Below are 25,291 nucleotides of genomic sequence, written 5' to 3' on the forward strand. Positions count from 1 at the left end.
CTTGTTTCTCAGCACTACGGCTATCGGGGAATTTGGTGATGGCAAAATTAGGTGACATAGGTCATTATAAACTTCTCTTATTAGCTACGCGACATATAGGGACGTGTTCATCGAACTGCAGCCAAAACAACAAAAAATACACCAAAACGTAATTTTTTCTTGCATTAATAATAATGTATTATCATTGATACATAAATACAGATGGTTTTAATGGAAATCTGTATTCGGAACATACGGGATTTTTCAAAGATTTAATGCAGTTATAAACTCCTTATTCGATTTGTATTTTACATACCCTGAAGAAAATACAAAAATGTGCACAAGGGGCACGTTAAGCCCTTTTGAGGATGGGGCATGTTCAGCCCTATATCTTCCCAGGCGGACTTACCCCAAACCTGCCCCATCAGCGCATTATGCAAAATATTTATAATTATACCATTAAACAAGGTAAAACTACTGAAAAGCATGTTTAGTAAAGTTATGTGGTATCAGTATTACTCATACCACCGTTTATGTCCTAATCCATGCATAATCTCCTACGTTTAAGCTCACTTTGGACCCGTCCGTCACCAGTACATTTTACTCTGACCCGATCCCTGCAACAAATTTAGTGACTCCCCAGAAGAGAATGAATGGCATGTATACTGTTGCTAAATGTTTGATTTTAATATGTTATTGTTATGCAATGTTTAAACCTTTTTTTGTGATTAGGGTGAACTTACCCCACCATATGGGCGAACCTGCCCCAATATGGGGCAAGTTCGCCACTTTGCAAAACTTTTTTGTTTGCTCTATCCTGTTGCTACTGTAAGGCCTATAGTTCTGGGATTGTGGCCGTATATAGCTAAGAGTATATAGCTAAGACATAGGGCTTTCACATGAGCTAATCAGGTCATCCCTAACCTTAAAATTGACATCGCTAGGCTGGTCAGAAAAATATAGGGTGAACACTCCCGCTCTCCCCTACCACAATAGGGGTATACTCTAAATTGGTATGATTACAAGCTACAGCTACCTACTTATACCTTGTTTGATTGGCGTAACCCGACCGACCCTAACAATAGGCCTGACCCTTAGACTTTTTTATATTTTTTTTTGCAAAAAAATTACTTTTAAACCTAAAGTTTAAAAAAAGAAAGGAAAAAAGGCAAATTACAGCATAAAATGTGTGTAAAAAATGCCGAATCGACTGACTCTAATTTTTTTTTTTTTATGTTAAATCAATCAAACAATTTCTTTAGGCCTACGCCAATCAAACAATTTCTTTAGACCTTATAAAGACTGCACAAAAAGTAACACAGCTGTTATAAAAACGCCTATAGCTTAAGAACTACTCCCTATTCCAGAAAAATACAGAACTAATATTTTGGGATTAAAAAAATATTATCCTGTTTTGCCAAATGAAAGGGCCAAAAACATGTGTTTTTCGTATGCTGTTACTATCAAGCCCAAAGACCTGTACCAAGACTAATTTCAGTTTATGCAGTCTATTTTTTGGAAAAGACATTGTTCATTCTGATAACCGATAATTTAATTAAAGAAACACAAAAAAGTGACAATTATAGCAGAATTTCGGCATATACTCAAGATTTTGAATGCTTAGACTTGTTCCAAGTCTTTGATTTTTGTGACTAGATTGTCAGAAAATATGCCGAAAATGCAGCTTTTTGGCTCTTTTTTCAAGAAATTAGTAAAATGGTTATTTTTTTCTTTTATTGCCAGTTAGGACTAACTGAAGGATTAGGATAGAGCTATGTTTCATTTGGCAGAACTGATAATTAGAGGTTAATAACTGCGCCGGTTATTTGGAGGGCATTGTGAAAAATCTAAACATTTTGCCTTTGGAACCGAGGATATTCCGAGGTCCAAAGCAAAATGTTTAGATTTTTCACAATGCCCGACTATATTACCGACGCAAAAGTTATTAACCTCATTCATAACCGTCACTTTAATCTCTTCACCTTACAAAATAACACAAAATTTTGCTCAAAAGTTTATAAAAATAGATGATTTTTACATCTTCCCTTGCCAAAAATCGATCAGGCTAAAACAGAACGGTCGACGCACAATACCGCGCACGCAGAAGTCAATTGTGTGCGACATTGGAACAATTACGCATTTTGCGGTCAATTGTGAGATATTAATGACCTCGATTTGCGTTCGCGTTTTCGCAAATAATGAAATATGATTGGATCACACGCATCGCGTTTATTAATGAGGTTATGAATTAGAGGTTAATAACTGCGCATCGGTTATTTGGAGGGCATTGTGAAAAATCTAAACATTTTGCCTTTGGAACCGAGGAATATCCCGAGGGCAGCCCCGAGGGATATTCCGAGGTCCAAAGCAAAATGTTTAGATTTTTCACAATGCGCTATATATAACCGATGCAAAGTTATTAACCTCATTCATAACCGTCACTTTGATCTTTTAACTTTACAAAATAACACAAAATTTTCCTCAAAAGTTTGTAAAAATAAACAATTTTTACATCTTCCCTCTCCCAAAATCGATCAGGCTAAAACAAAACGACCAATAACAAAAGTGCGTATCAGAATCTGTGCAAATATGGTAGCGCCGCAATCCAAATCAGCAGCCAGCGCGCACAAGAGTTCGTTGGACGCTATGTCACGGCGCACGAGAAGTCAATTGTGTGCGACATTGGAACAATTACGCATTTTGCGGTCAATTGTGAGATATTAATGACCTCGATTTGCGTTCGCGTTTTCACAAATAATAAAATATGATTGGATCGCACGCATCGCGTTTATTCATGAGGTTATGAATATTTTTTAATCCCAAAAAATTAGTGCTGTATTTTTCTGGAATAGGGAGTAATCTGTTTTCACAAGGATATATAAAGGATGATTTATTTACGCACATTTTGATACCCCATTCGTCCAATACCAACATCAATCACATCAGTGTTTTTAAAGAAAAATATCTGAATTTAAAAGTTGCAGCTACAGGGTGTATCAAAATGATTGGTACCGAAGACTTCTCATTTTTTGCCGATTTTTTAAACTATTTTTTGTGCCAGTTTGGGGTTAATTGTTTAAATATTTGTAATTATAGTAGTTTTATCTTCTCTAAGTATTTTAGATCATAAAGATAGCACATTCTATTCAGAAGTTACATGATTCTAAAGGAAAGTAGGTGTTTTTACACTTTTCATCGTAACGCTGGATCAGTAGCGCACCATTTTCAAAGCTCTATTTTACTGCAAATACCTTGTGAGGATGATATGTTGAAAATCATGGAAATATTTAATATTTCCCTTGCCTATATTTCTTCATTCATAATATAAATAAATGTTATAATCAATATTTATTGCTTGAGAGTAATATTATTGACTTGAATAATTTAGGTGGGGTGAAAGAAGTTTGTGTATCAACACCATCCAGGGCGGTAATTTAAATTGTATTATTGAGATTACTAAGTAGATGGTGTGGCAGAATGGCTATAGACTGTAGACAGTATAGGTTAGTTTAGACCTGGTAAAAGTTTTTGGTATGGCTCCACAGTATTCCACACTTCAGTGTGCATTCATAGTTAAGAATCACTGGTCGACACGAAGCTATGGAGAAGTGCAGAGAAGATTTAGGAGACAGTTTCTAAGAGCAAGGCGTATCCCATGCAAACATGCTATAACTTGCAATGCTTAAAAATTTGATATGGGCAGTTACAGAATGGACCGATCCCAGGTGTTAAGTTCCTTCAAGATAGGGCTTCACCTCACACTGCCAGAGTCGTAGGTACATCAGGAACTATCTTTCTAAAAGCATGTGTAAAGCAATTTTATGTTATGTATAGGCCTACTGATGTGAGATGTTGAAGAGCATGTATGCAATAAATGATTCAAGCAGTGAACCTATATTCATCTTGTGTTGTGCAAGTCAAACCATGATTACGTCGATCTTCGTTTAAATGACAATAGCTCCCAGATGTATCAACCTATCAACTTCAGATTAATAGATCAATAAGTTAACATATGCCCCTTTCTATTTATAGTACAAAAACTATATTAATTAGCAATTTCATATTTTTGATATATTTTTGAAAATGTCACATAGCCCGGTACCAATCATTTTGATACACCCTGTATTTGTAATAATTTGAAGTCTGTGCGAAGATAATGGAGCGTTTTTTGTTTATGTGCCACAATGCTTGCGTAATAACCATTGATCGCTGTAAACTGCAACTTTTAAATTCGGGTATTTTTGCACTACTGTGTTGTATTGAACAACGTTTGACAAATGAGCCGGGCAAATGAGGTCTTTCTATGTCAAGATATTGTGAAAAGGTCTGAAGCTATAGGTGTATTTATAACAGCTGCATTACTTTTTGTGCAGTCTTTAGATAAAAGGCGGTGATTGCATGTCACCATACCATGCATGCTGGTCGTTACCTCGCCGTTCGATTTCAGATCAAATAATAATGGCAGAAGTTTTCTGTTAAACATTTTTGTCAAATGCCAAAAGTTTGTCTCTTAAAAACAATTTGTAAAATAGCTATATTTTATGGTTATTTTTCAAGTGAAATAAACTTTTAGTCCAGTATATAAAATTGTTCTCTCCTTTAGAGTTAAGTTGTATATGACTTAACATTTTCTTGCTTAAAATTGATGCCTAACATGTTGAGACATCAAAAATGAAAGGTGCCCAGCAGGCACCCTTGAGCAAGGTCAAAGGTTACACAGGGGTCAAAACTCAAAATTACTGTTTGGTTAAAAGCAATATTCCCCATGTCCAAGGATAAAAAAAAATATAGTTTGACCACCTAAGCAGGGGCTATTTTAACGTGCCTCACTGTCACGTACGTGACGAGATAAAATATTCGTACAGTGACAATTAACAATCCGTGTGGATATGCTTTAATAGTAGACAATGGTAGAGCCTTTCGTACGGTCACATTCAGGTAAAAATGTCATTTTTTTAATTTTTGAAACGCACTCTACTTTATCAACACTTTTATCTCATTGCACGAACATGACAGTGAGGCACGTTAAAATAGCCCCTGCACCTAAGACCAATCAGTCTGGAGTTATCAGGTGGTGGCCGCATTGCATTCTCTAAATTCAGTAAATTTTCATCGTCAACCGTGTAATTGAATGAAATTATTTTGAAATGTTAAAACGCTTGAAATATCACAAACAAATGGGCCTATGTTAATAAGTAATATAAATACAAGCTAAAACCGTTGGGGTTCGATAATGAACCCCACAAAACTAACCGAGTATATTGAAAATGCCATACGGCCGGGCGGTTTCTCAAGTTGCCGGCTCGATCATGTCATCCACCACCTGGGAGTTATTAGTGAAAAGGTCATATGTTGCAATTTGGGCTCAACATGTGTCCTAATCACTGAAAATTGATTCGATATTGCCATAATGGTCTAAAAAAATTTTTGTTATAATAATTCAGAAAAAGAAAAGTTTGCCATATAATGCGACATTTCGTTGCATAGGTGACACGGAAATATAAAGTCAACATCAATTGGACTCAACAGGCAGGAACTGTTTGCAGGGGTGTCAAAGCTTGTGAAATACTAGTATCCAGAAAATCAGTGGTTTGGCTATTTTGAGAAATTGGCAAAGTGCCAAAAACACTTCCCTGTAGTATATGTACATGTAATTCATTTGGATTTTGAGATGACAAACAAATTGTAGAAATCAAAACTGCTATTTATTTGGAGGGGGGGGGCCTTAAGCAAGCAAGGTTTACTCAACAATACACGGTGCATCATTTTCAAGTAATTCTGTGCATGACACCGGAGCCGATACAGCCACCTTAAAGCAAAACATTTTAGGCATACCCAAATTAACTAACCCACAAGCAAGTTCTACCCGACTACTCATTAAATATTATATCATGATTACAATGACTTTAGCCGTGTGATAGTTTTTATTATATCACTCATACATAAATTCTAGACAGTTCATTGGTTGATTACCATTTGCCATTTTTACTATCACCCTCTCCGTGTGATAGTCTTTACCATCATGTGCTCTGGCGTAGTGCGCCTCGCCAAGCCGTGCTCTTGGACTCGCTGATTTAGTTATGGGGTGGACCCCAAAATGTAAAATATATCACGGCAAAACATGGTGTTATGTTGATGAAAAAATGTATTTCCTACCTTAAATAGTATTTTAGTAATAGAATTTATGCATGAGTGATATAAAACAAATATTAACTGTCTTAAATTTGTGTAATGGTCGAAATATAATCACTCGGTGAAAGATGTATTGTTTCATCAAGTGATTTTATTTCGACCATCACACTCATATAGACAGTTTATATTTGTATACTATCACATGCCATGAAAAGAAACCATGTGATCCCGGGCATGTGATATCATGATATAAAACAAATATTACATGCCAATATTCGTGTAATAGTAAAATATATCATTTGGTCAAATTTTGACTTTTCTATTTCACTCGGCGTACGCCTCGTGAAATAGAAAAGTCAAAATTTGACCTCATGATATATTTTGTACTATCACACTCATAGGCATGTAATATTTGTATACTGACAGACCCTATATCTTATTATCTGCAGAATAAACAACACAAGCTTCTGACCAGACTGACCAGCATCACATGTTCAGTATTTTGTAAATACTACACAGGATTTTTTTTAATTGAATGTGTTTCCTTGTTTTGGGCTACAAAAAAGATAATGGTAAAAAGACATGAAGCACAGTTAATTTTTTTGAAATTACTTTTGGTTTTAAAGCAAATAATACCCAAATTGTTATCAAACTTGATTACAGGTCAATCTAATCCTGGAACTAAAACTTAGCAACTCACTACCGTTGCATTCGAAGCATGACATCAATTTAGTTCCAGTATTAGATTTAATTTACAAAATAATATTGATTACAGGTGCCACAAGCTACCTATAATATCACAACTTCAACAAAAGTTTATCAAGATGGGTATCGAAAAACTCCTGTAAACATGTCATGTCACAAGAAAAAAATCTTATTTTGGCCAAAAAAAACCATGTTTGTTTCCTGTAGCAGGTCATAAAAGTCAAATGCAAAATGCATTTTTTTTATTTTTATTTTTAAATCCATGCCTTCAAATGAAAAAAAACACACCTTTTTTTGCTACAAATTGGAATGGGAATTTACTGTGGGTCTCTCCGACACACAAAAATATCATATTTTTCATATTCAAGAATATTTATGATCCCTTTTTCAACCTGTAGATATTAAAAAAGGTTTAAAAAAATTTGTGATATTTTCTCCAGTATTTTTGTTCACTACGCTTGTTTGTTGTGTGACGTGTAAATGTTTACTCCAGTAGTGTTTTATATTATTTTTTGTGATTTTTTTCTTTGTAAGTGAAAAAAATTTCTAATGCGCAAAATAAAACCTAATGCGTGCGCTACAGGAAACAAACTTTTTTTTGGCTAGAAACATTTAAAACAAGACATAAATAAACATCAGAAGTACCAAAATTCCACTTAAACTGTCCATCTTTAATTCAATGGGGTTTTGAGATGACCTTTTTTTCTTCAAAAATGCTTTCATTGGAGGAACTAAAACTGTGCGAGTCTATTTGTTCTTATCAGGTAGTGGCTTACAGTTCCTTTCAAATTTTGTTCTCTGGTGGTTGCTTTAGTTACAATCCATGGGAATCACTCCAACCCTGCGAAGAACAAGATTTTTTTTTAGTTATATGGGAGCAATATGCTATTTTAACATGATTGCCGATCCACAGTCTATTATAATTCAAAATCATGCACTGTGATTTGAACAAACTCATCTCGGTAGGGATATTGCATCTAAAATGTAACACATTCCATGCATACAGGCAAATTAAAAAAAAAGTAAATTCAAGCTTGGACGTGGTGCCATAATAAGAAATCTAACAGGAATCTAATGCAATTGAATATATAATTGGATTTGGAGTGTTATTAAAATCACACAATTTTGTAGCTGCACACGGTTTCTCTTGTATACACATTGTGTATCGATTGGTATAGCACAAAATTCAAATTCAAAGTCGATGGCAGTGCTGCAGTTTCAAGCCAAGTAATGGTCAAAATTAATTTGGGGTGTTTGGTAAAAGTTGGAGGGGGTGGGTGGCAAAGCTGCACTTTGTGTTTAAAACCATTTCATTGTATTCCTCTAGTCAAACGGATTCAGAAAATGTATAGTTTGACCTATCTAGGACGTCCCGTTCTTGAGTTCTAACCAAAAAGGTCAAAGGTTACGTTTTTGGGGGTTACAAACATCCAAGTGCTCCGATTTTGACAAAAGAGGTGTCAAATTGTTCGATTTGATAAAACGGTTCAAATAAGGGTAGGATTGCACCATGTAGGACGTTAGGTAACGTAACAAAATAAGTCAAGTACCATTGAGGCCAACTGACCTTTACCTATTTTTGGTGTTTTTCGACAAAAAATGTGAGGAAAATCCGTATTAACAGAAAATTTGTAGGAAAAAACATTAATTAACGGAAATCCGGCATCCCTGATTGGAATGGTTTTTAACACAATTTGAGCAAGTTTGAAATTTGACCCTGTGTAAAAGTTTGATGACCTTTTCTCGCCAAAAGCAACTCCAGGTCAATTGCTATGATGCGTTTTTATGTAGTCCATGATGTCAACTATCTATGGTAAAAGTGCAGCTTTGCCCTCCCCCAGCTCACACACTAATCAGCAAAAAAAGCGAAAAACACCAAATTTAATTTCCCAGTTTAAAAGGGCATTTCATGAATGATCCACAGCATCATCCCCCACTACTCAAAAAAAGTTGAGATTTTTATATCACTGGAAACATATGTTTATGAAAAAACAATTTCTTGTATAATATAGATCTATTAATTCGTTAGCAAAGATATTGTGGAATTTAAATTTTTTTTTCTGGTATACCAGAACAAAATTACAACACATTGTCTATGGAGCAGTGTAATACACATAATCATACAGAACTCGCAAATGCAAAATCGGAATGAACTGAAAATTACTCCTTTAAGCCATTAAACCAAAAAACAAAATGTATTCGCCTATTGCACTGTTCCGCCATATGCGAGGAGAGCCTCAAACTGGCAATAGACATGAAAGGAAGTATTTCTTAACTTTACGCATAATGTTATATGACTGGTTCAATTCCATTCATGCATTCTGCCAGATCGAGGCTTTCCTCGCATATGGCGGCACCTTGCAATGGGTGAATATGTGTTCATCCTAGTGCTAATATTTTGATGGTACACATAGGAACCCAGTAAGGGTCCATTCACAAACACTTGTAAGGGGGGCCTGATGCAAAAAAAGGGGGGGGCTTTAAAGTTTTGACCCTCATTAAGGGGGGTGGGAGCTGAAAAAAATGAGTTTATATGCTTTTCTATGGAGTTGACCCATAATTTTCATGTCAAAAAGGGATTATCCTTTACACGCAAATAATGTGTCCGAGGCAGTAAAAACGTAAATAATGGGTGAGGCGCAACCAAACCCATTATTTCAACGTTTTACTGCCGAGGACACATTATTTCTATTCTATTACCACAAAATAGTGTGATTTAAAGAGTAAATATCACCTCAATGTGGAGCGCCTACGCGTAGCAAAAGCGTAAGTGATAAAGTTCGTTGCCCTGGCCTGACAAATCATAGTGCACGATTTTGAATAATGGGTCATGGGGGTAATAGAATTGCATTTATAATGTTATATCATGTTAACTAGTATTACTATTACTATACCAATGTACCTAAAACTAGCCATGTCCTTATTCATTTGCTTCTAATTCTTACCTTTGAGGCTGAATGCCTGTTGGCATCAGATTTGACAAATTCATCATGATATGCATAGTTCCAGCAGTCACTGATAGTATCAACTGCATTGCTGCAAGAATAGATCAAAGCAAAATCATATAAACATCAGCAGATTTACAGATCAAATTGAGATCATCAAAATTATACAACTTAAATGTTAGGTTGTCAGATTTTTGGGCTAAAATTTCACTGGGATTATGAAACAAATATGAACTCTCTTCTGATGCCAAAATCTCCACTTTGATAAAAAAAAAAGTAAGGGAGGGGGTGACGCTGTCGATCGTCGATCAGGACATCCATCTTTAAATTCCTATTCACAATCTGACATAAATTTGCCCTGTGGCACTTGGGACAAATATCGCTTCATCATGTACTATATACAATACATGCACTAAATTATATACTAATCATAGTACCGTAACTAATAATTTTCGCCATGGCACTGTTCCAAATTCCACTTAAGGATACGATACATAATTTACCGACAAGTGACTCATTTCGGAATGCGATCATGAATTTTGAAGAAAAAAAAGTTTCCACAGGCTTTGTTAGGACTCGAACCAGCGATTCTAAATTTCCTTCGATTACGCTGTCTAGCGCTTTACCGCCGCCACCGTGGCAGTTGAGCGGATGAGTGTAATGATAAAAGATAAATCTCATAATGCCATCTTTAGCCTTTTATTTACTAAAAAAGGATGCGTTTTGTAAAGATAGATTAGCCGTCTTATGCTTTTAAATAGCACGAACGTTTGGGAAAGGTTTCAAACAAATAATAAAGACACTGATGTGATGATGAAATTGCGTAAGTCGGGAATTATCTGCGTCGCAATGTTTTGTTTTGGTTTTAGGAATTTGACCTTAAAATTTACGACTTCATGACATTATCATTTGAAATCAACAAAAGATATTTCAACACTATATGTCCTCATTCTTTCTCTAGAATGTTTTGTACATGTATGTGAAATAGCTTCAACAATGGTTCGCTGCATAATGGTAAAAATAGCTTTGACCTATAAAAAAAAAGGGCAAGAGGTACCATTACGGATTCAGGCTAAATTTAAAATTGATATAAAATGTTTGTTTTTTGATCGATTACAAAAATTTTTTGTCGTATAAAGAAATTGTATCTGGCGTGAATTACATAACAGTTTTTATTCCTAGGGCTCTTTGACTTCTTCAAATAATTTTTTTAATGATAGAGTGAATCCCCTGGCCCTCTATAATTACGCACAAAAGATCGAGTCCCCTTAAGACAAACAACGACAACATTTACTACATAGTAATCCTAATCAATTACTTTATTTTAAATACATTTTGCCATGGCCCTGTCCACTTGGGACAAATTTCATGGTTCATGCAGAATGTACTATTCTTTTAATTATAGTATTCATGTCAATACATTCTGTCCTGTGGCACTGTTCTACTTGGGACAAACATTGGTTCATTGTACTATTTTTCCTAATCAATATATAATAGCTAATACAATAACCCTATGACACTGTTTCAGTTGGAACAAATATTTAAGCTCACTATGTATTTTGTCTTCATCAAAATATTCTAGTTAATAATACATTTTGTCCTCTGGCACTATTCCACTTGGGACAAACACTGCTTCAACATGTACTGTTATTACATTTTGTCCTGTGGCACTGTTCCACTTGGGACAACCATGGAGCCCAACATGCACTAATCAAAGTAATCTAGTTAATAATACATTTTGTCCTGTGGCACTATTCCACTTGGGACAAACACTGCATGGTTCAACATGTACTGTTATTACATTTTGTCCTGTGGCACTGTTCCACTTGGGACAACCATGGAGCCCAACATGCACTAATCAAAGTAATCTAGTTAATAATACATTTTGTCCTGTGGCACTATTCCACTTGGGACAAACACTGCATGGTTCAACATGTACTGTTATTACATTTTGTCCTGTGGCACTTCCACTTGGGACAACCATGGGGTTCAACATGCACTAATCAAAGTAATCTAGTTAATAATACATTTTGTCATGTGGCACTATTCCACTTGGAACAAACACTGCATGGTTCAACATGCATATACTGTTATCACATTTTGTCCTGTGGCACTGTTCCACTTAGGACAACCATGGGGTTCAACATGCACTAATCAAAGTAAACTAGTTAATGTAACATTTTGTCCTGTGGCACTTTTCCACTTGGGACAAACACTGGTGCAAAATATACTATTATTACATTTTGTCCTGTGGCACTGTTCCACTTGGGACAACCATAGGGCTCAACATGCACTAATCAAAGTAATCTAGTTAATAATACATTTTGTCCTGTGGCACTATTCCACTTGTGACAAACACTGGTTCAACATGTACTGTTATTACATTTTGTCCTGTGGCACTGTTCCACATGGGACAACCATGGAGCTCAACATGCACTAATCAAAGTAATCTAGTTAATACATTTTGTCCTGTGGCACTATTCCACTTGGGACAAACACTGGTTCAACATGTACTGTTATTACATTTTATCCTATGGCACTGTTCCACATGGGACAAACACTGCACGGTTCAACATGTACTGTTATTACATTTTGTCCTGTGGCACTATTCCACTTGGGACAAACACTTGTTCAACATGTACTGTTATTACATTTTGTCCTGTGGCACTATTCCACTTGGGACAAACACTGGTTCAACATGTACTGTTATTACATTTTGTCCTGTGGCACTGTTCCACATGGCACAACCATGGAGCTCAACATGCACTAATCAAAGTAATCTAGTTAATAATACATTTTGTCCTGTGACACTATTCCACTCGGGACAAACACTGGTTCAACATGTTATTACATTTTGTCAGTAATCTAGTTAATAATACATTTTGTCCTGTGGCACTATTCCACTTGGGACAAACACTGGTTCAACGTGTACTGTTATTACATTTTGTCCTGTGGCACTGTTCCACTTGGGACAAACACTGGTGCAACATGTAATATTATTACATTTTGTCCTGCGGCACTGTCCACTTGGGACAACCATGGGGCTCAACATGCACTAATCAAAGTAATCTAGTTAATAATACATTTTGTCCTGTGGCACTTTTCCACTTGGGACAAACACTGCATGGTTCAACATGTACTGTTATTACATTTTGTCCTGTGGCACTATTCCACTTGGGACAAACACTTGTTCAACATGTACTGTTATTACATTTTGTCCTATGGCACTGGTCTACTTGGGATAACCATGGGGTTCAACATGCACTAAAGTAATCTAGTTAATAATACATTTTGTCCTGTGGCACTGTTCCACTTGGGACAAACACTGCATGGTTCAACATGTACTGTTATTACATTTTGTCCTGTGGCACTATTCCACTTGGGACAAACACTTGTTCAACATGTACTGTTATTACATTTTGTCCTGTGGCACTATTCCACTTGGGACAAACACTGGTTCAACATATATACTGAACAGTTATTACATTTTGTCCTGTGGCACTGTTCCACATGGGACAGCCATGGAGCTCAACATGCACTAATCAAAGTAATCTAGTTGATAATACATTTTGTCCTGTGACACTATTCCACTTGGGACAAACACTGGTTCAACATGTTATTACATTTTGTCAGTAATCTAGTTAATAATACATTTTGTCCTGTGGCACTGTTCCACTTGGGACAACCATGGTTCAACATGCACTAATCTAGTTAATAATACATTTTTGTCCTGTGGCACTATTCCACTTGGGACAAACACTGGTTCAATGTGTACTGTTATTACATTTTGCCCTGTGGCACCGTTCCACTTGGAACAACCATAGGGCTCAACATGCACTAATCAAAGTAATCTAGTTAATAATACATTTTGTCCTGTGGCACTTTTCCACTTGGGACAAACACTGGTTCAACATGTACTGTTATTACATTTTGTGCTGTGGCACTATTCCACTTGGGACAAACACTGGTTCAACATGTACTGTTATTACATTTTGTCCTGTGGCACTATTCCACTTGGGACAAACACTGGTTCAACATGTACTGTTATTACATTTTGTCCTGTGGCACTGTTCCACTTGGGACAACTATGGGGTTCAACATGCACTAATCAAAGTAATCTTGTTAATAATACATTTTGTCCTGTGGCACTATTCCACTTGGGACAAACACTGGTTCAACATGTACTGTTATTACAATTTGTCCTGTGGCACTGTTCCACTTGGGACAACCGTGGGGCTCAACATGCACTAATCAAAGCAATCTAGATAATTAATAATACATTTTGTTCTGTGGCACTATTCCACTTGGGACAAACACTGGTTCAACATGGACTGTTATTACATTTTGTCATGTGGCACTGTTCCACTTGGGACAAACACTGCATGCAAAATATTTGTAACATCATGCAAGAGAACTGTAACTCAACACATCATACAAAACATTTGTAGCATCATGCAAGAGTACTGTAACTCAACACTGCATGCAAAACATTTGTAACATCATGCAAGAGAACTGTACTGTAACTCAACACTACATGCAATACATTCTTAACATCATGCAAGAGAACTGCAACTCAACACTGCATGCAAAACATTTGTAACATCATGCAAGATAACTAACACAACACTACATGCAAAACATTCTTAACATCATGCAAGAGAACTGTAACTCAACACTACATGCAAAACATTTGTAACATCATGCAAGAGAACTGTAACTCAACACTACATGCAATACATTTTTAACATTATGCAAGAGAACTGCAACTCAACACTGCATGCAAAACATTTGTAACATCATGCTAGATAACTAACTCAACACTACATGCAAAACATTCTTTTAACATCATGCAAGAGAACTGTAACTCAACACTACATGCAAAACATTTGTAACATCATGCAAGAGAATGGTAACTTAACACTACATGCAAAACATTTGTAACATCATGCAAGAGAACTGTAACTCAAGAGTCAACACTGCATGCAAAACATTTGTAACATCATGCAAGAGAACTGTAACTCAACACATACAAAACGATTGTAACACCATGCAAGAGAACTGTAACTCAACACATACAAAACAATTGTAACACCATGCAAGAGAACTGTAACTCAACACTACATGCAAAACATTTGTAACATCATACAAGAGAACTGTAACTCAACACTACATGCAAAACATTTGTAACATCATACAAGAGAACTGTAACTCAACACTACTTGCAAAACATTCTTAACATCATGCAAGAGAACTGCAACTCAACACTGCATGCAAAACATTTGTAACATCATGCAAGATAACTAACTCAACACTGCATGCAAAACATTTGTAACATCATGCAAGAGAACTGTAACTCAACACTACATGCAAAACATTTGTAACATCATGCAAGAGAACTGTAACCCAACACTACATGCAAAACATTTGTAACATCATGCAAGAGAACTGTAACTCAACACTTCATGCAAAACATTTGTATCATGCAAAAGAACTATAATTCAACACTACATGCAAAACATTTGTAACATCATGCAAAAGAACTATAATTCAACACTGCATGCAAAACATTTGTAACATCATGCAAGAGAACTGTAACTCAACAAATCATACAAAACAATTGTAACACAATGCAAGACAACTGTAACTCAACACATACAAAACAATTGTAACACCATGCAAGAGAACTGTAACTCAACACTACATGCAAAACATTTGTAACATCATGCAAGAGAACTGTAACTCAACACTTCATGCAAAACATTTGTAACATCATGCAAGAGAACTGTAACTCAACACTTCATGCAAAACATTTGTATCATCATGCAAAAGAACTATAATTCAACACTACATGCAAAACAATTTGTAACATCATGCAAAAGAACTAATTCAACATTTCATGCAAAACATTTGTAAGATCATGCAAAAGAACTATAATTCAACACTACATGCAAAACATTTGTAACATCATGCAAAAGAATTATAATTCAACACTACATGCAAAACATTTGTAACATCATGCAAAATAACTATAATTCAACACTACATGCAAAACATTAATTGTAACATCATGCAACAGAACTATAATTCAACACTACATGCAAAACATGTGTAACATCATGCAAAACTATAATTCAATACTACATGCAAAACATTTGTAACATCATGCAAAAGAACTATAATTCAACACTACATGCAAAACATTTGTAACATCATGATGCAAAAGAACTATGATTCAACACTACATGCAAAACATGCCTAACATCATGCAAAAGAACTATAATTCAACACTACATGCAAAAGAACTATAATTCAACACTACATGCTAAACATTTGTAACATCATGCAAAAGAACTTTAATTCAACACTACATTACTCCAGACAGCATGCAAAACTCTTGCAATGCCAATTAAGTTGCAACATAACACAAACATTTGTAACACCAATTACCCTATGCAACTCAACAGTCAAATACATTTTAATCATTTTCAAATTTCAAACAGAATACTTATCTGAAATCATCTGAAGTGTAGTGCATTATCACATTGTTGAAGCTCTGCAGTTATATTTCAATGCGGATTCGACATATAAAAATGGCTGGATTCAAACCATTTATTTAATGGGAAAACATGATGTCATCTTTTATCCTAGCTTAGTTCTGTGAACTTCTGTCAGGCTGGGCTCCTCTCTTCATTATTCTATCTTTAGAAGGGTAGAACCGCAGGTATCAGCATCTGAGACGCAAATTAAAAAACAGTTTTGTTTAATGTTAGCACATTCAAAAGACAAGGCGGTTTTGAACCACAAGCCTCGCCTGCAAGTGTTTATTTGTAACATGGAAAATGGGCATAACTTTCAGTTAACTTTTGTGTGGGTGTGGGGGGGGGGTTTACACCCCATAACCCAAATACTTGCACAATGTTCTTCAGTATGATGGCATATTGAATTCGAGCTCGGATTTATTTTTCAACCATAATTAACCAATCTTACCGTTAATTAACCAGTTAAATAACCGCCGTTTATTTTAACCAGTTAATCAAGAAAGCTGGTGTCACTAACATTGAAAATAGATTTATTCACAAGACTGTAGTACCTTCAAAAATGTGTGAAGTTCATAACCTACTCAAAAACAATATTCCCTCTTAATCTGCTGTTATACTGAAATCATATTGGTTTAGGTTCATTAGGACAACTTGTAAGAGCCTGCATAAGAGCCTGCATTTAAAATTTGTGGGCCCTCATTAATTCTATAGCAAGGATGTGCCTTCAGCGTACTTTTCATGGAACAACACGCCGATTGCACAACCAAAGACCGTAATTGGTCAATTCTCAAAAGATGCACTTGTTCCGTAAGCATGTGGTCTTGCTCGATGCAAATATCAGTGCGTACCCAAGTTGGTTGTGATGATCGAGAATTATGAGTCGGATGTCGGAAATATTGATTTTGAGACAGAGTCAATATTATTATTCAACTTCCTTTTTATTTTATTATTATGAGCAACACTAAAATGGCCATATCCCTGGAACCGTAAATCAAGTTGTAATGGCATATTTAGCAAAATAAGCTCTCAGAATGGCCAATGTAATGAAATTGAAAAATGAATTTTGTGCTTGATCGACATCACACTCATTTCAGTCATTGTGAAATTTAAATGTTATACAGGTCCACATTTAGGTGACACTTTGTAAGACTCCAAACAAGCCAATCCTCAACAATGATTTTTCATCGGGGCTCACATAGGTATACAGGGATGTGCCACTCTAATTGAGTTCCATTTTACAAGAAAACCCTGAATGGGTCCTGATTTGCAACAAACAAAAAATCATTATATATAAGCCGTGTTCTAACAAAAATCTAAACATGTGTCCTGATTTGAAAAAAAAAAATTGGGTTCCCTGTACCGTGCTAGTAAAAACCCCTTCACATGGACATGGTAGGGGTTTCTGAGTTCAAGCCCTGTGAAATTTAATTCAGTACCCCCCCTTTTTTTTTTTCGACGGGGGGGTGTTTACGCAATGACAGCATTTATTTGTTGTTACAGTAGGACTACATCCACTATTCAATCAATGAATGTGATAGCTTTAAAAAATGTAGGCCTGCCACGTTACCCGCCCATACATTTTTAACGGCCAACTGCGGTAGCAAGCCATTCATCATGCAGGTTGCTGTACAAACAGCAATACCAATTTAATACCAACCATGTCATGATTAGCGTGGCAGCTCTGTGCGCGGCAGTTGGACTGTTTTGAATGCTTGCGAATTGCGGCGTTGACAGATGTTCATGTCTAACAGAGTACAAACTACTAAATTGACTTTAATAACTCACCGAACTATGCGACAATCACCCTGGAAGCTCCTGCAAACTTGTCAATATCAACTGTTATCATAAGGTAGTCAAAAATGGTTAATTTACTTTCACTTCACCTCAATAACTTTCCCGGCAACGATCGATGCACTGCGATTATTAAAAATGGCGTTGTGTGGCCCGGTCATGTGTCTTTAACCAATCGACCAATCAGGTGGCGGCATTTTGCCACGCATGCGCTACTAACGGAAATTCAAAATAAAAAAAACCTAAAACAAATAAATAAAATATTATGGCCTATAATTATTATAAAAGTTTTGTCAGCAATAAACAAACAAATAAATAGATAAATAAATTGATAAATAAATAAATAAATAAATAAATAAATAAATAAATAAATAAATAAATAAATAAATAAATAAAAAAAATAAAAATAAATGAACTGAAAGAAAGAAAGAAAGAAAGAAAGAAAGACCACATAAATGAATAAATAAATAATGAAATAAATGAATGAATAAATAAATAATGAAATAAAGGAATGAATAAATAAATAATGAAATAAAGGAATGAATAAATAAATAATAAAATGAAGGAATGAATAAATAATGAAATATATGAATGAATAAATAAATAATGAAATAAATGAATAAATAAATAAATAATGAAATAAATAAATAAATAAAAAATAAATAAATGAATGAATAAATAAATAATGAAATAAATGAATGAATAAATAAATAATGAAATAAATGAATGAATAAATAAATATTGAAATAAATAAATGAATAAATAAATAGTGAAATAAATGAATGAATAAATAAATAATGAAATAAATGAAGGAATGAATAAATAATGAAATAAATGAATGAATAAATAAATAATGAAATAAATGAATGAATAAATGAATAATGAAATGAATGAATGAATAAATAAATAATGAAATAAATGAATGAATAAATAAATAATGAAATAAATGAATAAATGAATGAATAAATAAATAATGAATAAATGAATGAATGAATAAATAATAAATAAATGAATGAATAAATAAATAAATAATAAATGAATGAATAAATAAATAATAAATAAATGAATGAATGAATAAATAAATAATAAATAAATGAATGAATAAATAAATAAATAATAAATAAAATGAATGAATAAATAAATAATAAATGAATGAATGAATAATAAATAAATAATAAATGAATGAACGAATGAATAAATAAATAATAAATAAATAAAGTAATGAATAAGTAAATGAATGAATGAATAAATAATAAAATGAATAAATAAATAAATAATAAATAAATAAATGAAGGAATAAATAAATAATGAATGAATGAATGAATGAATAAATAATAAATAAATAAAGGAATAAATAAATAAATAAATAAATAAACAAATAAATAATAAATAAATGAATGAATGAATGAATAAATAAATAATAAATAAATGAATGAATAAATAAATGAAAATAAATGAATGAATGAATAAATAATAAATAAATGAATGAATGAATGAATAAATAAATAAATAATAAATAAATGAATAAATAAATAATAAATAAATGAATGAATAAATAAATAATAAATAAATGAATGAATAAATAATGAATGAATAAATAATAAATAAATGAATAAATAAATAATAAATAAATGAATGAATGAATAAATAAATAATAAATAAATATTAATAAAATAAAAGTAAAAAATAATGGTATAGCAAACAAACAGCCAATTGTAAAATATAATGGTTTTTAATTTTATTAAATACAAAATAAAAAAATAAGTAAATAAATTATAAAATAGAAAGAAAGAAAAAATTGAGGTGTGTGATAAATAGCACACCTCAAACTTGTGAGGAAAGATTGAGTGCGGAGGAGTGTGATCGCACCAGTGGCGTGGCTAGCCGGGGATGATTATGATGATGTTAGGATGATAGGCCCTAATCGTTCCCCCTCCAATTGTGGCATTCATTGCTTGGAGGGGACAGGGGCCCAGAATGGATGCTGAATTGGCCAAAACGGTGCCCCCTATCAGGCCTTGCCGTCTAGATTTTAAAGATTTTAAAATGGTAGGCCTATTCACGTTCAAATGCGCGCGAAGCGCACTAACAATTTGTACATTTCTTCGCTTTGAGTGGTACAAAATCGAATTTGCTGATTCGCTGGCTGATTTTATGAGATTCGCAGCGAGTGATATTTAATGTCCATGGCGAGTGGAAAATCGCTCACTATAGTCCATGTCCATGGCGAGTGGAAAATCGCTCACTCGAGTTTGGGCGAAGCGGCGAGCGGTGGCGAAGCGAGAGCGATCGCTCGCCTCAAACGGCAAGGCCTGTCCTATTAAAGGGTGACGCCCAGATGTTGCCCCCCCCTCAAGCGCTTCGCCACTGACTCGCATTCCTCAAAACTCAAAGGCTCCAAAGCCTGCCCACCGCCACTGGGACTGCCCCCCCCCGTGCCGTCCATTTCACTGCCAGTCCCTCCCTTCTTTTGGCTTTCCAAACAATTCCTAAATCCCATATTCAAGTTACCCTCACCCAGGGCTCATAATTATTGCACGGTCCCTAAAAGAAATATATGATGGCTATGGCTAGTGGACATCGATTAGGGACGCACCACTAGACTTAGACTGAGGATGAAGTGTTTGAAAAAAAAAACTTACCCCATTACATGAGGAAAAAGGAAACTTTCCCCACTATCACTAGAAAAAAATAATAATAACTCCTGGGCAACATATAGACTGCGCTGCATTCCTTTTTTTTGATAAACAATTCATACGTTTCCATGCATGAAACCATTTAAAATCTATGACGAAACACATCACATCTCCAGTGACTGCCCTGCCCAGAGAAAAAAGGACTGCGGTAGTTGGATATGACCTGTGTGACCCACCATATCTTAACACATAGACTCAACCTCTTTCATCTCGAATCTGAGATGAATGTTAATGAAGTAAAAATCAATGTGGGTGGTAAATCTTAACCAATAACAGATAGGCAAGCATACATGTTTATGCATTAGCCCAACCCACTGTGTTCACTGAACCCAAACCACGTGGGGTAGCTCTATTCAGATTTCATTTGACAGCTTAACCATCGCGTATACGTGCGCGACGTCAAGCGTAGGCCTACTCCCGGGGGGGCACATCAAACATTTTTGGTGGGTATGCTCCCCCGGAATTTTGAGGTGGTGGGTCTTTGGGAGCTGACGGCGTACCGGTAAAAGGGGGTCTTTCGGAGCTGCGAACCGGGCTGTGAACAAGTAAAATGGGGTCTTTTGGAGCTGCGAAAAGTCAAAATCAAGGGTCTTTCTTGGCTTTTTGGTTGAAAATCACCTGAAAAAACAAGAAATATGAGGAATGAGCAATTTTTGGGTCTTTTAAAGCTGAAATTATCAAAATCAAGGGTCTTTCGGAGCTTTATTTTGGTCAAATATAGGGGGTCTTTCGGAGCTGCGAAACCCAAAAAGGGGGTCTTTCCGGGGGGGCATATCCGTATGGTCATTTGTGTTGAGTGCCCCCCCCCCCCCGGGGGCCTACTATACATTGTATTGGACCTTGTGCAAATAATACGCGCTGGACGGCTATTCAAACGGCTTAATTGGTAAAAACCACAGGATATGTGCATAAACACAGACCCTGCATAAACAGCCAAGACTGCATTTTTAATGAGGTAACATCATACCCACTATAGAGTGCATAGTTCATTGTATATTCGAACTACAGTAGACCAGTTTTCTCATGGATATCTGAGCTGTTGAATCAGAACAGGAATGATGACTTTTCCATGGTCAGGTCAGAGAGATTAATCAGTTTAGGGAATGATAAATTAAACTGGTCTACTACAGTAGACTAGGCAACATATAGTGCAAAAAAAAATCTTGCCGCTTTCGGCGGCGAAAAATAAAATTGCACTGACCACACCCCCCCCGCGAAGTTTAATGGTGCGTCCCCGAGGGTGCATCGCGTAGTAAACAACATAACGGTCATCACCTGACCCAGCAAATTCCAGATAGTCATGTACTTGTACGGCGTACAGTGTACGCTCATGTGGTTATGGCAAGCCATTGGATCCATAACGCAATTCTTCAACGAGGGCGGCGTGAAAATGTTACAAACTCATTATGGAATTTCCACAATAGGCCTACTACATTTATTGCAAGCCATCAGATTGTCACTTGATTAGTCAATCAATACTGCAGCCAATCGTCTTGCGTTTAATAATACTAACGAATCGCGTTTGTTTGTTTGATTGTTTGTTTGCTTGTTTTGGACAGGCCATCATGCAGTTATTGTTAACTACATGTATATTTATGCACACAACACAGGGGTACTCACAATAGGCAATTGAACCCTACTGGTAGCGCTGTGTTGTAGATATATGAGATAAACTAGTTAGCGTCATATATGAAAAAGTATAAAAGCTATGATTTTAATTACTTAGTCTTTTCAAAATATCTGAATTTTCAACCCGATACATGCTTTAATAACGGGGGAACATACATTTGTATGAGAAAGAAATATACCATCCAAACTCCCGTGTTATTCCAATGCACATTTTGCTTCACCGGGCCGTCCTGGCTTGGTCGCAGTTGCAAGAGGGTGTCACTAAACCATATTATACAAATTTAGTACTGTATTTCAATCAAGTATATGGTTTATTCTATACATGTCAAACATCATATCATTATCATAACGGTGGACCGCCTTGATGAGTAAATGATAGCAAAGCAGTACCTCCAATCGACTGCAAAATTTACAAAATCCCATGGGAAAATTGCCAAAAAACGTCTTGTGCCCTCCCACCACCAGACCCGGTTCCCCCAAGCATGGTCGGTCCCCAAGGCCCGTAAGCAGGATTTCAATGAGAGGGGGTTCTGATTTTGAAAAGGTGGACTTTTTTCCAAGGAGGGGGGGGCGATTTTATTGTCCAAAAACGTAAAAATCTGAAATTCTGACATTTTGCGTGCGGGCCTGGGCGACCGCACCGCATCGCCCAATACCCCCGCCCATACCCCACGTCGGATGACCCGCGCTACGCCACTGCCGGACTCCTGCGGCAGCGGTAGGCCTATATATAGAGTGGAAACCAAATGCAAAATGCTCGAACCCGGTACCTCATGCAATTATGCAATCGAGGACATTACGGCTAACCCGCCGCGCCCTGAATGCTCGTATATCACAATGCGTGTGGAAACAACAACGCCTCTGTGCAAAATCTAATAGGCCTATCTGAACTCGTAAAAGAGTTTTTCTAAAGGAAAGTTACGAAAGGCTGCAAAATTGGTGGGATGGTGTAACTTAATGGAACTGAGAGTTTTGAGGGAAATCAAATATGACGCGACTACCGTTTTTAGATCACTAAAAACCTGCTTGCAAGGTTTAAAATGACGCTAAACAACAATTTGCTAAAATTGAAGTTTAGAAATACTGAATATGCAAATTAGTCGTTAGAAATCCAAATTGAATTTGCAACAATACAAAAGATAAATAAAAACATATTTTTCTTAAATAAAATAGCTTTATTAACCAGTTTATACTATACAAATTTGTCACAATTGCCTCCTAAAAACAATAAATTACAAAGAAATTGCATGCATTAGGAAAATATAGAAAATATTACAAGTAATTTCAATTTATATTGTCCACGTCTGTATCTATGAATATGAATCATAAAATGAGTACCGAATGTCCAATTTCTTTCAAATAAAAGCAAATTGAAGCTGAAATTTCAAAGAAATTAAATATGAGAAAATTCTTAAATGAGTTAAATTCTAAATTGTCCCCTTAAAAAGACATGTTATCATTGGAGTCCTTGAAAAAGACATTGAACTAAAAAAAAGCACAACCAGGATAGAGTGACCATTTAATAAAGGGTCTATGGTTTAAATCAACAAACAGCACACAAACAAACACTTTGACCACAATGGCTTGCCATATTCGGTCGGTTTGCAGCTGGGCGTATGGAGGAGTCGAGGCATAGATGTTTTCCCATGCACGAATACCATCACTTGCAGCGACCGCAGGCTGGCGACCTGGCAGGGGCAGCAGGCGACTCGCCATTGTGAGATGATTCCGAATTCTTGTTGGTTCTATTGTTCATGTTGATTGCCCTGTTTAATTGTCAAAAATTAATTAGATCCGAACTGTACATCCAGGATAAATATTTTACACTGCTGAATTAGACCTAAATTATGTTTTAATTTGATTTCAGAAATGGTAAATGTACGAATAGAAGTTGCAAATTAAATTACTTCATAGACCTGTACAGTCTTCGCTTTTGTGAATGCTACCGGTATTTAGCCTACTTTTTATAATTATCTTTTACGATATTATAATAATCTTATAGGCCTATGTGGGATTCCCCTTTTGCACCACCACATCACGTTTTGGTGTTTCATGTGCAATAAATGTAATATACTAAACCAATTGACAGATAAAATGGAATGCATAGGCAAAAAAAAATCAATATTCAAATGTCTTTTTTTATATTAAATTAAAATATGCGTCAGTGTTGTTCAGTCTGCCGTCCCGTGCCCCGGTCATTAATGTCCCATGCTTTAAACCGTCCCGTCTTATATAAGTTATTTTCAAAGTCATCCCGTGTTTACCCCCCCCCCTCCGTTGTCCCGTGCCCAGCCATCACGTGACCCGTCGTTTTTTCCTGCTACGGGACGAGATGTCATGTGTCCCGCTGTCTCATACCCGCATGCCGTTGCCCCCTCATGTCTGCTCAAGTTTCCATTCAAAACGTAGCATCCCCTATCCCCTATAACCAAAAAAATCGGATTCCCCGCCCACCGAGACTTCCCCCTCATAAATATTGACCGGTCCTTTTGTGCGGTATTTCATATGTATACGCGTACAGCGTTCAGTGAGAGACTAGTCAGTCTTTTACAGTAATCAGGTAACCATTCAGTAATCAGCTACTGAACGATCAGCAATCAGTGGTCAGTGACTGAACAATCAGTAATCAGCTCCTGATCAATCAGTAATCAGGTAACCATTCAGTAATCAGCAACTGGTCAATCAGCAATCAGTAGTCAGTGATCAGCAATCAGTAATCAGTGATCAGCAATCAGTGACCAGTCTTTTATACCTGCCGCCCCGCGTACCCCACTTACCCCAATTTACCAAATTTTCTCTTTGGTAGATGTTTATATAATTTAACTAAATTTAGCCTTTTTTATTTGCCATATAAACATGATAAACTTCTACAATC

General features: G+C 35.7%; 1 protein-coding gene across 1 annotated transcript in view; it reads right to left on the reverse strand.

The window, feature by feature from the left end:
- Positions 1-25,291, reverse strand: part of LOC140141068 (uncharacterized) — a 50,063-nt gene that overhangs the window by 24,184 nt on the left and 588 nt on the right. The window lies entirely within an intron of this gene.

The sequence above is a fragment of the Amphiura filiformis genome, chromosome 19 (assembly GCF_039555335.1).
Source record: "Amphiura filiformis chromosome 19, Afil_fr2py, whole genome shotgun sequence".
Lineage (NCBI taxonomy): Eukaryota > Metazoa > Echinodermata > Ophiuroidea > Amphilepidida > Amphiuridae > Amphiura > Amphiura filiformis.